Here is a 15629-nt window from a genome sequence, read left to right on the forward strand (position 1 = left end):
CTGCAGTGAGCTATGATTTTGCCACTGCGGTCCAGCGTGGATGACAAAGTGAGACCCTGTCTCTAAAAAAATTTTTTAAATTAAAAATGGAGACCAGAAGACAATGGAATAGCATTAAGTTTTGAATCTTTGAAAAATTCATGTGAACTCAAAATTGTACCTAACAAAATATATTTCAAAAATAAAGGTTAAAAATTTAATATTACAAAATGAAAGAATTTGTTGTTAGGAAACTTGAACTTCAAAAATGCTGAAGAAAGTCATTCTGGATAAAGATAAATGATATTAGAATAAAATTTATATCTACAGAATACAAGGAGAAATGTCAGAAAGGATAAATATGGGGAAAATGTAAATATTATATATATATAGTTTCTTAATTTTGTTCAAAGCAAAACTTTTTGTGCAATAACATGAAATTTATTATGAATGTAGATATAATATGTGGGACAACAATAGTACAAAATATGAATGCAAATAAAATAGTATTCTTTCAAAGTTGTAACATTTTATATAAAGTCATTCAATTTCAACTCTAAATAAACTGTGAAAAATTAAAGATAACATTTTCATCATCATAATCATTAATGTAATAACGCAAAAACACAAGTCTTGGCAGATTCAATATGATTGTTAGACCCAATACTTTCTTGAAAATACAAACTTTATATATAAAAACACAGACGTATTGAAAGTAAAAGGTTGGAAAAATATGCACCATGCAAGAATTAAGCATGAGAACACTTCAGGGGCCTTATTCTTTCAATTTGTCATTCCTTATGACTCTTCTTGTTTTTCTCTCTTCTTGTGCTCTATTTTCTCTGGTCATTTTGCCTTTCTTCCTGAAAAATTCAGAGCAAAGGTACTAGGTTAAATCACGTATGGCATGAGGCTATGTGTCTAGGCTGAGGCTGGGAGAGTGACCAGTAACTCAGCATGAGTTTTCAAAGCGCGAGCAGGGTGAGGAAGATCTCTACAGGAGTGGGCAACTCTAAGCAGGCACATGCTGGAGCAGGCTGAGTTGGATACTCATGTGGAGTGGTGGCAAACATCCCATAACAAGTTTCTGATGCCAAACAAAGCAAGGATGTTTTCCAAATACTAGTGGTAGGTCACAGCAAGAACATGACTTATTATCTTCAAGTATTACCAAAAATTAAAAAAAAAACATATGAACGGAACACAGAAAAGAAGGGCACATATCTCAGTAGTTAGTAAGAAAGCAGAGATAACATTTTTCATAACTACAGAATGATGACAAAGAATAAAATGATAGTGCCAAGATGGAGGCTCCAATAATCGTTTTTCTAAATTTACAGTTTTGTACGATCCTGGAAATCTCTTCAGTAATCAGATTTTTACATTGTTTATTTTTTAACTGTTTAAAGGAAAATTTCTGAAGTAAGTTTACTAACAACCAATCCCTCCACTGCATAAAGGACATCAAGAGATCATCACCATGCCAATCACCAGGAATACGAGTGCAAACACTTCTCTCACTACATGCCGGGATGCAATATTACCAATGCCTGAGTCCAGTGAGGCGGAAAACACTCCCATGCAAAAATTATATAAAATGGGTTTATTACTTATATAAAGGCAGCAAAGGACAAAAAAGCCTAGGATCTGTGGTGAGCCAGTCCCCCAGGGCTCAAGAAAGCTGCCCTGGGCAAATGGAGGCTTGATTGTGGCTGTCCTTTTGTAGCACAGCTGAGAGACCCCAAAAGGCAACCTGCCCTGCGTTACAGATCTCAAGCACAATGTGAGTTACTGGGCAAAGCTTTCAAGGATATCCTGCTTCTAGGGGAAGAAAGAACAAACCCCAGGCGGTCCTGGGCAGTTTGTCCCAAACTCATGATATTATATTCTGTAGGAGGGACAGCAACAGGACTCAGGATGTTTTAGGCAATTTCTTCCTATCTTAGAATAGATAATTCCCAGCACATTTATACATATTCTTGAGAACTCCAAGGAAGAAAAAGGAGAGAATTGAGTCCATCCAAAGCCACTGAAAGAACTGGTCTGCAAACGTGTTTTCTCTATTTTCCTAAAGCCCAATATTTTGTTTATTTAACTAATATCATTTCTCTAGTTCTCAGCCAAACTTCAAAGTTTTGTGTGGCAGTAGAGAAATTAACTTCATATGACCGTATGCATAAGGTTCACTTTTTGTTCATCTGCATATCTATCCATTATCCACACAGCAAGTCAATATACATTTATGAAGTACTTACTCTAAGTCACTCTGATAGGTAACAAGAAATACAAATATTACAGTTATTTTCCCTTGAAATACCAACTGTGGGAATGTCCAGAATATCAATGATAAATATAATTTCTTTTTGGCTGTGGATCTCCCATCAGTACTGCCTGATGACACGGGATCCTTAAAATTAAATTAAAAGTTCAAGAAATTACTCTCATTTGGTTATCTGCTGCTTTTGTGGTTGCCGTCCTTAGTCGCTTTACAACAAATAATTGCTTATATCTGGTATTATCGATTTCATTCTTTCCATTCTCTCACTCAAATCAGGCATTCAGCTTTATCAATCTATTGGAAGATCTCTGTGAAGGTTGCAAAGATGCTAACATGTTGTTATGTCCCTATAAATAATTAGCTTTCATCTTATGAACCCTAGAAGCAACTTGTGACATTGCTGTCATGTGACTTCCATGACACTATTGCCTCTTGATAATTCTTCTATGAGTGTCTCCTTTTCAGTGCAAAAATATATATAGATATATAAAAAAAGAGTCCATATATATATTTGTTTTTTTGTTTTGTATTGTTTTTGCTAGATCCTTCTCATCCCCATATTTTCTATATGTGGAGCACATACTTCAGATATCTTTTCTTCCTGGATGATTTCATTAAGTATCACAGCATTAAACAATATCTAAAATTATAATCTATAAATTTACATTTCCGGCTCAGACATTTCACATGAGCTTCCAGCTTTTATTAGTCAGTTGCCTATTCAACATCACTATTTAGATATAAGCATTTCAAATGTAATATGTCCTAAACAACTCCTAGATTTCAATCCTGCAACCTCAGATTCATTCTTAATTCCTCTCCTTTTCTTATATCCACATTCAGTATTAGTATACCCTGATAGGTCTACCTTCAAAATACATCCTATAACTACCTCTTCCCACTACTACTACACCAATTACCCTGGCTCTTTCCTCTGCAATGAGCTTTTGAAATGGCCTCAGTGCATTCCCTTTGTCCTATAACAGTCTATTAACAAGAAAGAAAACAGCAACATTTTTAAAGACATAAATAATAACCTTCTCCTGTTCACCATCTTTTAATGGTTCCCCATGTCTTTCACTCAAAGAATATAGGAAACGTCTTTAAATGGATTACAAGAGTCCATGCTTCCTGTCTCTCAAATACTTTCCTAACTTCATCTATTACTACTCTCCCCCAGCTTCCACTGGACTTCATGGAGTCACTCAAATATGTTAAGCATTCTCCTTCATCAGGGTTCTCTCTCTTTCTAGATGCTCTTCTCCATATTTTCATTTTCCTCCAGGTCTTTGCTCAAAAGCCAGCTGACAAGTGAGACTATCCTTGGTCACCCTACACAAAGTAGCCATTCCAAAACTTCAATTCCTGTCCAAGCACTCTCTTTCCTCAGTATTCTGATTTTTATTTTGTTTTGTTTCAGGCTCATAATACATATCACCACCTGATATCTATCTCTGTATATATTTATTTGCCTAATATTTGCCCCATCCCCAATAGAATATAATTTCAATGTCCCTTTTTACTTTTATTTTTGTTCACCGCTTTAATTTTATTTCCTTGAACATTTCCTGCCACGTAATGAATGCCCAATAAATATTTAATAAATGAATGAAAAAAAATTTAGTACTAACATTGGTGCTTCCTATTTCTACATTTGTCTCCATAATTGCTTGTCATTGTAACTACTTCCTTGGCCATTTTTTTACCTCTGCCTCCTATGATCCCACATAATGTTGCCACTTTCTTCTAAATCAATCTGCCCCTTGAAGCAAGGAAGGAGAATGTTCTGGAAGGATATTAGAACAACCTCTCTAGAGAGACTCTAGAAAAAAAAATTAACTGAGTGACCCTACCCAGTACCAGCTTCAAATATGTTCCTTGCATTTGATGTGGAGGACTGGCTTTTTAATATCGGTAATGTTAAATTTTTTGGTTTCCCATTTCTCCCTCAAGTCCTTGGGGGTACCTACAAACTATGCCATTCTTAATGGGTAGTAACTTGATATTATTGAACTCCCAGAGTGGGCATTACAGTCAAGTATCCCATGTGGAATTACACTGAATAAATCAAGGTGCTTTTCCTAAAGAGGTAAGTAAGCTAACATAATGAAGCGAGATATGTGATAGTAGATATTAATAAGATGCATTGGCAGTGCAGAAGAGACAGCAGTTAATTCTGGGTGTGGAGGTTGGATAGTTCTCATAGTAGTAGAAACTTTTGAACTTAACCTTAAAATAGGCATGATTTTTTTATAGGTGAAAATAAGGAAGAAACATCCTCAGGCTATGAAAACAACATGAGTAAAGACAAAGAGGAATGAAGTATTGATGTGGTTGAGAAATACTGAATGATTCAAGGTGATTAGACCATAGGGTGCATGAGACAAGTTGAGGCTGATAAAGTAGGTTGAAAGTTCAATTAAAAAGGTCAAATGGGAAATACAGACTAATAAGAAACACACAAAACTTTGTATTTCATATAAATGGGAACAAGTGAGTAGACCTTTCCTTTACAAAAATAACTCCATGTGGGAGTTACTGGTGAATTTTGATACCTTCAGATGATACTCGTTTTTCTCTAGGTTATTTTCTCTTGGATTACCAAATCATATTGTGTAACTGCTTCCTTGCTGCTGCTTTACTCCTTATTACCCTATTTTATCTTGCCTTTCAGTTTCGTATTTATTATATGAAAGGTTTTGGAATCTCACTACTGTCTACCTAGCACTGACCATTGTTTTTCAGCTCTCTTTCTACCACCTCTGCCGACTTTGACAAGAGTTATTCCTATTTTAGACACTAAACAGATAACAAACCAAGGAATTGGCACATTATTTTATAAACATATTTATTTTATAAAACAGACAAATATACAATCTTTCCAGGGTTGAATTATTAATTCCTTAAATCTATAATATGCGAGTGTTCCGCTTCACCCCTGACAACTCTGAGTGTTATAATGCAAGCAGTACACTATTGTTAGAAAAGATAATTTCCTTTAGAAATCACACTCACTAGCCAAATATTCCAAGAATTTGGAGAGGATTTAAATTCATGAGCTAAAGGTAAAAACAGTTGGAATAAACTTGGTCTTTTATTGTAGCAGAGCTTCATTCCTGTAGCACATGTTGGCTACTTCATCCCATAGGATTAAAAGGCTTTGCATCTCAGGGATGAAGCCAACTTGATCGTGGTGGATAAGCATTTTAAAGTGCTGCTGGATTCGGCTTGCCAGTGGGGTTGGGGGAAGGGGGATAGCATTAAGAGAAATACCTAATATAAATGACTAGTTAATGGGTGCAGCACACCAACATGGCACATGTATACATTTATAACAAACCTGCACGTTGTGCACATGTACCCTAGAACTAAAAGTATAATAATTTAAAAAAGGCTTTGATTCCCCATAAGCAGTAAATTTTCATAGTGACATATTAAGGAGATATAGTTATTTCTAGAAATTAAAGATTTATTTTGCCAAAGGACACATACTGGTTTTGATGTTACTCTTTCTAGGTCCCAAGTTTTAAAGATATAGAAGGTAATGCACTATTATACTCCCAATTAGAATAATAAAATGCTGGTTTTATTTAAGAAAATACTTAAGAGTGGGCAGTGCTAGTCCTCACACACAAACCCATAACTAAATTTGCAATATAGAATGTTGCTGCTGATGGAAGAGATGGAGAAAGCATTCATCTTTGACCTCCTTGAATGTTGGCTGCAAAGGTCTCACAGCTGCCCAATTCTCCAGAGAAATATTTTCTTTTTTTTAAAAAATGATCATATAATGATTTTATTTTATTTTTTTAAAATTTTACTGTAATTAATTTCTCTATTGATCAGGCAGTTGGCCATGCTTGCTTAGTATAGCTCCTCTGCTTGCCTTTACATTTTCCCCTCACTTAGTCCCTCCCTCCCACTCACTTATTACATGATATATACCTCCTCAGATGACCAGTCATCCTGATTTATCTGGGAGTTTCCCATTTTTGATTCTGAAAGTCTCACATCCTGGGAAAACCATCAGTCCTGGGAAAACTAAGATCGCTGGTGTTGCAACAATGCACCTCATCCTTGATGTTGGCTCAGCTTCTTGGAAAACTGAGAAAATGGATTTAGAAATGTACTGAGATAAATTTTTAGATGAAATGAAGATAATTATCTTAGGTAATATAACGTCTTTGTTTTTCTTTTGTCACCACAATGCCTTTCTAATTTAAAGCTGTACACTCTAAGACAATGCTGAAAAAAATGATAGCCCAGATAGATAGAGCATCAATGCAATAATTCAAGCATGGTATTCTGATAAATGTGTAATAAGTCAATGGTTGGAGAAAAGTCAGATTCAAGAGAACTTAAAGAGAGAGAGATTCAAATAGCACACAATGTCAATAAATCTGGAAGATATAATGCAATTTGTGAATATTTGTTGAATAAGCTATTTTATTAAAAGATAAAATGTACAAAAATACAGTTAGGAGAAATAAGATCTAGTTGTTCAGTAGCACAACAGGGTGACTACAGTTAAGAATAATTTATTGTGTATTTCAAAATAGCAAAAAAGAGTAGATCTGGAATGTTTCCAACACAAAGAAATGGTAAATGTTTGAGGTGATGGATATCCAAATTTCCCAGATTTGATCAGTACACATTGCAGACTTGTGTTGAAATATCACATGTACCCTATGTATATGTACAGCTATTGTGTGTTCATAAAAATTGAAATGAAAAATAATTTTAAAAAGAAAAATAGATAAGACTAAGAGAGTAAACACCAACACAATCAAACTTAGTAGATGGTAGTATCATTAATTATGGAAGGTCAAGTAGAAGGATCTGCATTAATTTATGTGGCACAAAAATCGAAGAAAAGAGAAAGAGACAGTGGAAAAATAGAGTTCAGATTTTTTTAGACCCTTTTGATCAAGTTTTAAAACAGTAAGATCTAATTTATAAATAGCATCCTGAATTTTGCTTCAGGTCAGCAAATCTATCATAGTATTTAAATCTATTTTTTTAGACCCAGCCTATTCTAAGCATGAATATGTAGAACTTATAAGTAAATGAATACTTATATAAATAATAAAGTTATGCCAGTTTTTGAATTCTACCTCCATCGTATATAATTTCTCTGAAATTGTTTAAATTACTTGGTTAGGCTCAGCTTTGTCATCTATAAAGTGGGTAAAATAATATTGCACATGAGGTCATTGAAAGGAATAAACAACATTGCATGTAAAATTCCTGGCCAGTATGTATAGCATGAGATAAGTACTCTCAGATAGTATTTGTTGTTCATACTAGAAACTAGAAAAACCCTTCAAGATTTCTTAGTCAATTTATTTCCTGTTTCCTGGAATGTAGCTAAATCATAGTGGGAGGGTAAATTTTTTTCTATTGAAGGAATACCAAAAAGTATTATTGCACAAGTATGTTGTTAGGCAAATGGTCTTTATTATACCCCCAGATTACAACATTCCTTATCACCAGACAAAAACTGTTTCAATGAATACTCAATTAATCACAACTCAGTTTCTTAAAAATGTGAATTCTAACGTTTAGGGGTTTTCTGCATCTTAATCTTTTCCATAGTATTATTTTACACACATATATGCCTCATTATTTCCAGTTTCCCTTGGAGGCTTCATCCTCAGGATTATGGTTCTTTGTTCTCTTACTTCTCTTGTTCATCCCTCCTCTTTTAATAAGATTCTATGAACCACTGTAGTTGTAACTTATCACATTTCCTTTCACACAATCCTTGCCAACTTTCTCCAAAAGTGCTTTGTCATGGTACATTCAGATGTCAGGCACTGCTGCATCTCAAAATATATAAAACATCCCATGCATTATATCCTAGGTATTAGTAATTCCTGCTCAATAATGTATTCTCATATATAAATAGAATTCCCAAGACTTAAACTCAGTCATTATTGGAGAAAAGTGACTTTATCAAGTGAATCCACTTCTTAAAACTATTACTATTACTTGTAAATAATCTTTCTATTGCTGAAGACAACCTCATAGAATGTATGTGTTCTCAACCCTTCCCTACTAGATACCTCTTTTTGAAAGTGTATACTGTAATTCTGACTCTACTATTTTAAAATTAAATTAGTACATAATATAGGTTGCCAAACACAAAATTTTAAAAACAATAATAATGTCCAGTGTAGTATAATGGAGGAAAATGGGACATGAGTTATAATTGTTATGTAAATTTTAATATATAAATACTCAGACATCACTACAATGGAAGACAAAATAAAGTGGCCACATGTTTATGCATATCTGTGCTTTATAAGAAGTAATATTAGAAGAAATTTTAGTAAAAACTTTGATATCAGAATAACTACCGGTATTTCAGTAAGTTAGTAATAGACCAGACTTTCTTGTTATATGAAAACAGAAAAAGTATACATTATATAGTTTTAATTGAAGCAGAAACAAAATATTAGAGCAAGTTAAGGATTTCCAAAAACGAGGAACTAAAAAATGTCACGTGGTCACAAATGGCCTTATTAATAGGACAGTGTCCACGTAATTCTGTATTTATGGTACAGCATGCAAGTGCTACAGAAAATAAATCTTCTATATTGAATTACCACCACCTGACAAGACACGCATTCAGACTCTAAAACTTAAAAAAAATCCAAAAGGAAATATATTTTACTCAGTTAAATGTAATATAAGACAAATTGGAGAGAAAAAGTAAGATGAGCTATACAGAAAATGAAATGTAGCCTGGGCGTGGTGGCTCATGCCTGTAATCCCAGCACTTTGGGAGGCCAAGGTCGGTGGATCACCTGAGGTCAGGCGTTGAAGACCAGCCTGGCCAACATGGTAAAACCCCCTCTCTATTAAAAATACAAAAATTTTTCTGGTGTCATGGCGTGCCCCTGAATTCCCAGCTACTTGGGAGGCTGAGGCAGGAGAATCACCTGAACCTGGGGCAGTAAGCCAAGACTGCACTACTGCACTCCAGCCTGGGTGACAGAGCGTGACTCTGTCTCAAAAAATAAGTGAAATGTGGAGACATTACCAGAAGACTGAAATAAATAGACACCCTCAGATAAATAACATTTTAATATGTAATGCTCAAAAGACACCTTTTAATCATTGTTATAATTTTCAATAACAATAAAATGTTTTTATCAACTATTGTTTATATCCTTTATGTTTCTTATTTAATGGTTATTTCTTTAAATCTATTAAAATTGTGATTTATATATAAACGGGATTCAATGGATAACTATATGAATGACTAACACAGCATTCAAAAATCATGTTAAAATTGAGAAAAATTTTTATTTTGTGAGACCATTCCACTAATTCCAGAGGTGCTCACAGAATAATAGTAGCAACAAAAATGCTCTTCCGTATTTCAAAAATGCTTTTCAAAGAGGATTAGTACTTCCCATGATGAAAACACAGCTCCAATGGGTCTTCAGCTCCCTCCTGAGGTTTACGACAACATAACATGGAAATTTCTCTTAGAGGAATAGACAATGTGAACAAACCTATTACAAAGAGGCAAGGATACATGGTTTTCTTAATCAATACGAGTAAGGTTTAAACTCAAAACATTTTCACTTACAATCTCTGTGATATTGAAGTTGCTATCTTCACTGATACTCTGTTCTCATCTGACCAATCATCCTGGTTTTCCTGGGAGTTTCCTGGATTTCACCCTGAATAGCCCATGTCACAGGAAACTCTTTAGAGACAGGCAAAACAGGATGGACAGTTGGTTGCCTTAATTTAATCACTGGAAAAATAGAATATCCTCATAAGATTTTTATTAGGTTAGGTCATAAATGAGGAAGTATTCGAAGATGACTTAACAGAGTCTGGCACATACATAGTAAAGTTTCCTGAATTCTAAAGGTTATTATTCTAAATAACCAATGTGATAAAATAATCTGGAAGGTGAACATATAGTTTAATTTTAAAGCTAAAAATCTCAATTTGTATTTTGCTGCATATTGAGTATCTTAACACCTAGCCTAACAATAAAATCAACAAAAAAATAGTAAGTCACAATTAATGAGTATTCTTGTGCATAATAGGAACTCTGTTAAGAGTTTGAATGTTTTATTTTACATTTATAATTGTCCTTTTTCATATTAAAAACAGATATTAATAATTGTCAAAGGTTGCACAATAAGAAAATGGCAGAAGTAGAACACTAACCATCAAACGGATCTGTCTCTCAATTCTTAGCTTTTAAGCAGCCAGCTCATGGCCTGTTTTAAGTAAGAAAGCATTACAGGCATTGAAACAAAGGTCATATTTCTTAGATTATGGTTAGGATTAGGGTTAGGGTTTAGCCAAACACTGAAATGTTCAGCTTTCACAATCACATTACACCAAATTATACGTTTATATTACTTGTCATATACTTTGTCTAGTGAGCTTGAGAGAGTAGAAAGCAAGATATTGGTACAGATCCATGCTATAGAATATGAAAAGGCATAATTGTTCTCCGATAATATTACATATCCATTAAATATATGTGTCTTAGTTTACATTCCACAAGCAGCAGAGAGTATGACAGTCAGTTGAATCTGTTTAATTTATTTATGTTTAATTCCAGGCTACACCAACAGAGAAGAAAGTGAGACAGGAAAAACAAGTCAGCCAATAAATAATGCAGTATTAAAACCATTATCATGGTACGATTGGAGCCTTATCCTTCTGGGGAGTTCAAGGAATTAGTGAAGAACATGTACCTTAGAGTTCGCCAGCCAAAAGGTGAGGGAGCTGGAGTATTAATACAACAACTAACCTGTATTCATTAGCAGAAGGTAGCTCCAGGGGACCATTATTCTCCAGAGCAGAATACTTCCAGAGCAGGCTTCAGCCACCAGAGAGAGCCCTCAGACAGTTGAAAATAGGTCAGGATGCAGTAGAGGATACAACCCAAGGAGACATGGCCAGGCCACAACAGTGTCTGCTACACCATGGTACTCTACTTATCTTTTCTTAAGGCTACTTCTATTTGAACATATTTAATTCTATTATCTAATTTGTCAGATATACTAAGCATTTTAATCTTTCATGCCCCTGCTGAAACTGTAGTCTTTATTATTAAATTATTTTCTTTCTCTACTTGGAGAATGCATATTCTAAAAAGCTTGTCTTAAATATAACCGTTCCTATACTCCTTCCCAGTTCCTCTGAGAAATATTATTTACTTTCTTCCTTGCATTCTCTTAGCATATTATCCATAAGTGTTTCTATTTTAACAAATCATTAATAGCTTTTATCTATGCTTCTAAAATCACCCAGAAGCTGCCTAGGAATTTTTATGTTTTTAAGAGGTTTCAAAGTACTATTATTCCAGCTACCTACCATACTACCCAGTACATATCGTGTATTCAATAGAAGGTGTATTATAACATAACATAATCATCTTAAAACTTTCAAATCACAAATGTTGGCTAAGAATTTAAAACACTAATATAACTTTCTGAATAAACAGCTAATATAATATTTCACTAGATTTTAAATATTTACATGAGATTAAGTGCAGGACAGCTTATCCTCATTCCTAATAGCATACAAAAACTCATGTAATATATCTAGAATTTAATTCTCAGGTTATGTTTATGTATATTTTTACCTTTGTGTATGTTGATTTACAAATATTCCAATCTAGGCAGACAGGTTTTAGAAATTTCCTTTGAAATTATCCAATGTAAATATTTTTCAAAGCCTGAGGGAAACCTAGGAAAATATGTTTAACACTCTGAGATTATTTTTCCATAACTTTCACCAAATTTTGCACAGCACATCAAAGTTGCATCATATAGGTGATTCTTATGCCAACTTAATTCATTAGTGATTTTCTTCAAATCTCAAGTGTTGATCAAAGATATTAACATTACTGTCATTTTCTCTGTCAATAAGCAAATACTCTTCTGGAAAGAAATCACTAATTCAGAAACAAAGCTACTATTAATCTCTGTAAACATTTGACAAACTATATTTCAAATGGAAAATTCTTGATGTTTGAGAATTTATATTTAGATGTAAAATTGTTAGGAGTAGGTTAATATTTATCTTCTAAGTATATTCATAAGAAACAGAACCTAAGATGAAGGAGGATGGGAGGTAACATATTTTGGTATAATATAATCATTATACCAATGGGTTTTATTTAAAATAAAGGATAGTAAAAGTGAGACCTTAATTCATCACAACTTTTTTATTTTACAAATGTATGCCACAAGAAGGGTGATTATTCTAATATCCAAAGTCTAGAATGAAATAAATTTAAATCCTTTGTTCTCTTCATAGCATGTGTTTCATGAGACGGCAATGGACAATCTCCCTTTCTCCCTTTTCTCAAGTTCAAACAATTAAGAAATCAGACGCAGATAATGACAAGTGGCAGTCAAAATATGGTACAATGGATTTAACCCACTGATCTAATGACCTATCCTTCTTCCTCAGGGAAGTGATAATAAGACAAGAAGTGTTACTAGCATCGCTACTCTAGGGTACTGGGTCTTAAACGTTTGGTCTCAGAACTCTTCTAGATGCTTAAAATTATCAGATACCTTAAAAAGCTTTTATTTATGGATGAAATTCATTGACATTGTGCTGGAAATTAAAAGCTGAGAAATATTTAACATAGTTATTTATTAATTAATCTAAAATAAACATATAACATGTTAAAATAAAGAATATATTTTTATAAAAATGACATTTTAAAAAATATAAGAGTGTTAGAAGTGTCATTGTTCTATATTTTCCCAAATCTCTATAATGCTTTGTTTAATAGAAGACAGCTAGTTTCTCAAATCTGCTTCAGCACTCAATCTGTTACCCTACCACATGCCAGCTAGCCTCTTGAAATCTCTACCTTTTTTTTGTGAAAGAAAGGGAGTTTATTGCGGCACTATTCACAATAGCAAAGACTTGGAACCAACCCAAATGTCCATCAATGATACACTGGATTAAGAAAATGTGGCACATATATACCATGGAATACTATGCAGCCATAAAAAAAGATGAGTTCATGTCCTTTGTAGGGACATGGATGAAGCTGGAAACCATCATTCTGAGCAAACTATCACAAGGACAGAAAACCAAACACCAAATGTTCTCACTCATAGGTGGGAATTGAACAATGAGAACACTTGGACACAGAGTGGGGAACATCACACACTGGGGTCTGTCGTGGGATGAGGAGAGGGGAGGGATAGCATTAGGAGATATACCTCATGTAAATGATGAGTTAGTGGGTGCAGCACACCAACATGGCACACGTATACATATGTAAAAAACCTGCACGTCGTGCACATGTACCCTAGAACTTAAAGTATAATAAAAAAAAAGAAAAAGTCAAATAACAACTTAATATTTCAAAAATAATTTTGACATTATGGACCCTGTGAAAGGGGCTCCATATCTCCAGGGGTCTTTGAACTGAACTTTGAGAACTAATACATTAGTGGAAATTCCTCCACATAGAAACTGGAAAGCAGGGAAATGCAAACTTCTCTAAACATGTACAACAGTACTAAGTCAAAAGCTTGAGTTCTGGACTAAAATTAACTAAGGTCCATAATCTGTGTAATTTTTGTGAAACCCATAAATTTTCTAAAGTTAAGCTTCCTCAGAATAATGATACCATGAATATATAAGATATTTATTTTAAAATCCAAATGTTATCAAAACTCTTTATGAACTATATATTTCCTATAAGCACTTTTTTTATCACTCACATTTTCAACTGATCATGGAACTTGTAGTTTTATCGCAACAAATCTTTCACAGGTTTATTTTTGGAAACATATTTTCTACATCTGTGTCATGTAGTTACAAATTATTATTTCTACTCCTTTATATTATCCTTGATATTATAGAAAAATGCTATAATAAATAGGATACTAATTTAACAATAGAAAGTCTGCTTTCCTTTTCTTGAACTAAGTAAATATTTCTTTCCATGTTCATGTTGTATTTTCAACAAATATGTATTAGCTAGATGATTATGTTAAAGAGTGTCATTGATATTTGCTTTAAACTAAGGTTGTTAGCTAAAGTGTCTTTTTCATCGAAAGCTGCAGAAATATTTTATTAGGAAAATTTCCCAATAACTCTTTGTTTTGAAAGTCAAAGAAATGGAAGTAAGAGTGAATCAGTCATCTAATTCCTTTCTACTTCACTAATCATGAGATAAATTTCTCCAAAATAGAATGATCTCCACCTCAAAATATTATCCAGAGATCAAACCACCTAGGGACTGAAATAAGCTGATGGATTAATGATAACAATAGGCCAAAACTGACAACAATTTAGGAAACTTCAGAAGCATTAAAAAAACAGAAACAAGGTTGTAAAGAATGAAATGTGAAGGGAAGAGCCAAGGTAAAAGTGCTGAATGTAAATTTCTGTGCCAAAACAACATGTCCATGTGATAAGCAGGTGAAGTGCTACAGGTTTTCTCAAGGCTAAGGGAAATTTGAATATATTCATAAGATAAGTGATGATAAATACTAAAGGAAAAAGGTACAGGAGTAATTAATGAGCATATATTTTAAAGGATCAATAACACAGACAAAAGGTAGTTCACACTGGAAAGGCATTATTCCACTATCCAATGGTGAAGGAAAGAAGGAAATAATTAATTCATTTATTTAATAAAAATTTATTTAGTGTCTGCCTATTGTCATAGTTCTGTCTACACTTTTGGAGGACAGCAGTGATCAAAACAAGCAAAACTCCTTGACCTCGAGACTTACATTTTAGTTGCCAAAAGCAGTTATTTAATCATTCAAAGTAATTTTTCAATCAACTACATGATTTTAAAAGAAAGAGACAGAGAGGCCGGGCGCGGTGGCTCACGTCTGTAATCCCAGCACTTTGGGAGGCCAAAGTGGGTGGATCGCGAGGTCAGTAGATCGAGACCATCCTGGCTAACATGGCGAAACCCCGTCTCTACTAAAAATACAAAAAAATTAGCCGGGTGTGGTGGCGGGCGCCTGTAGTCCCAGCTACTAGGGAGGCTGAGGCAGGAGAATGGCGTGAACCCGGGAGGCGGAGCTTGTAGTGAGCCGAGATCGCGCCACTGCACTCCAGCCTGGGCGACAGAGCGAGACTCCATCTCAAAAAAAAAAACAACAAACAAACAAAAACGACAGAGAAAGAGAGAAAGATGGAGAAAAGAGGAGGGAGGGAGTCAGAGGGGGAAGGAAGGAGGGAAGGAAAGGAGGAAGGATGAAAGGAAGAACAGAAGGAAGGAAGAAAGGAAGAAGGAAGGAAGGAAAGGAGGAAGGGGAGAAAAGACAAAATGATAAATGTTATAGACAATAATAAAGGGAATGGGGATCCAATTTTAAATAAATTAGTCAGGAGA

General features: G+C 34.2%; 1 long non-coding RNA gene across 1 annotated transcript in view; it reads left to right on the top strand.

The window, feature by feature from the left end:
* The window catches only part of LOC129042776 (uncharacterized), an 87181-nt gene extending 76213 nt beyond the window's left edge, over nucleotides 1–10968 (top strand). The window contains exon 4 of the long non-coding RNA XR_008504202.1: nucleotides 10857–10968. This is a non-coding gene — a long non-coding RNA (uncharacterized LOC129042776). The remainder of the gene's footprint in view (nucleotides 1–10856) is intronic.
* Nucleotides 10969–15629: the final 4661 nt, after the last annotated feature.

Source organism: Pongo pygmaeus, chromosome 7 (assembly GCF_028885625.2).
Source record: "Pongo pygmaeus isolate AG05252 chromosome 7, NHGRI_mPonPyg2-v2.0_pri, whole genome shotgun sequence".
Classification (NCBI taxonomy): Eukaryota; Metazoa; Chordata; class Mammalia; order Primates; family Hominidae; genus Pongo; species Pongo pygmaeus.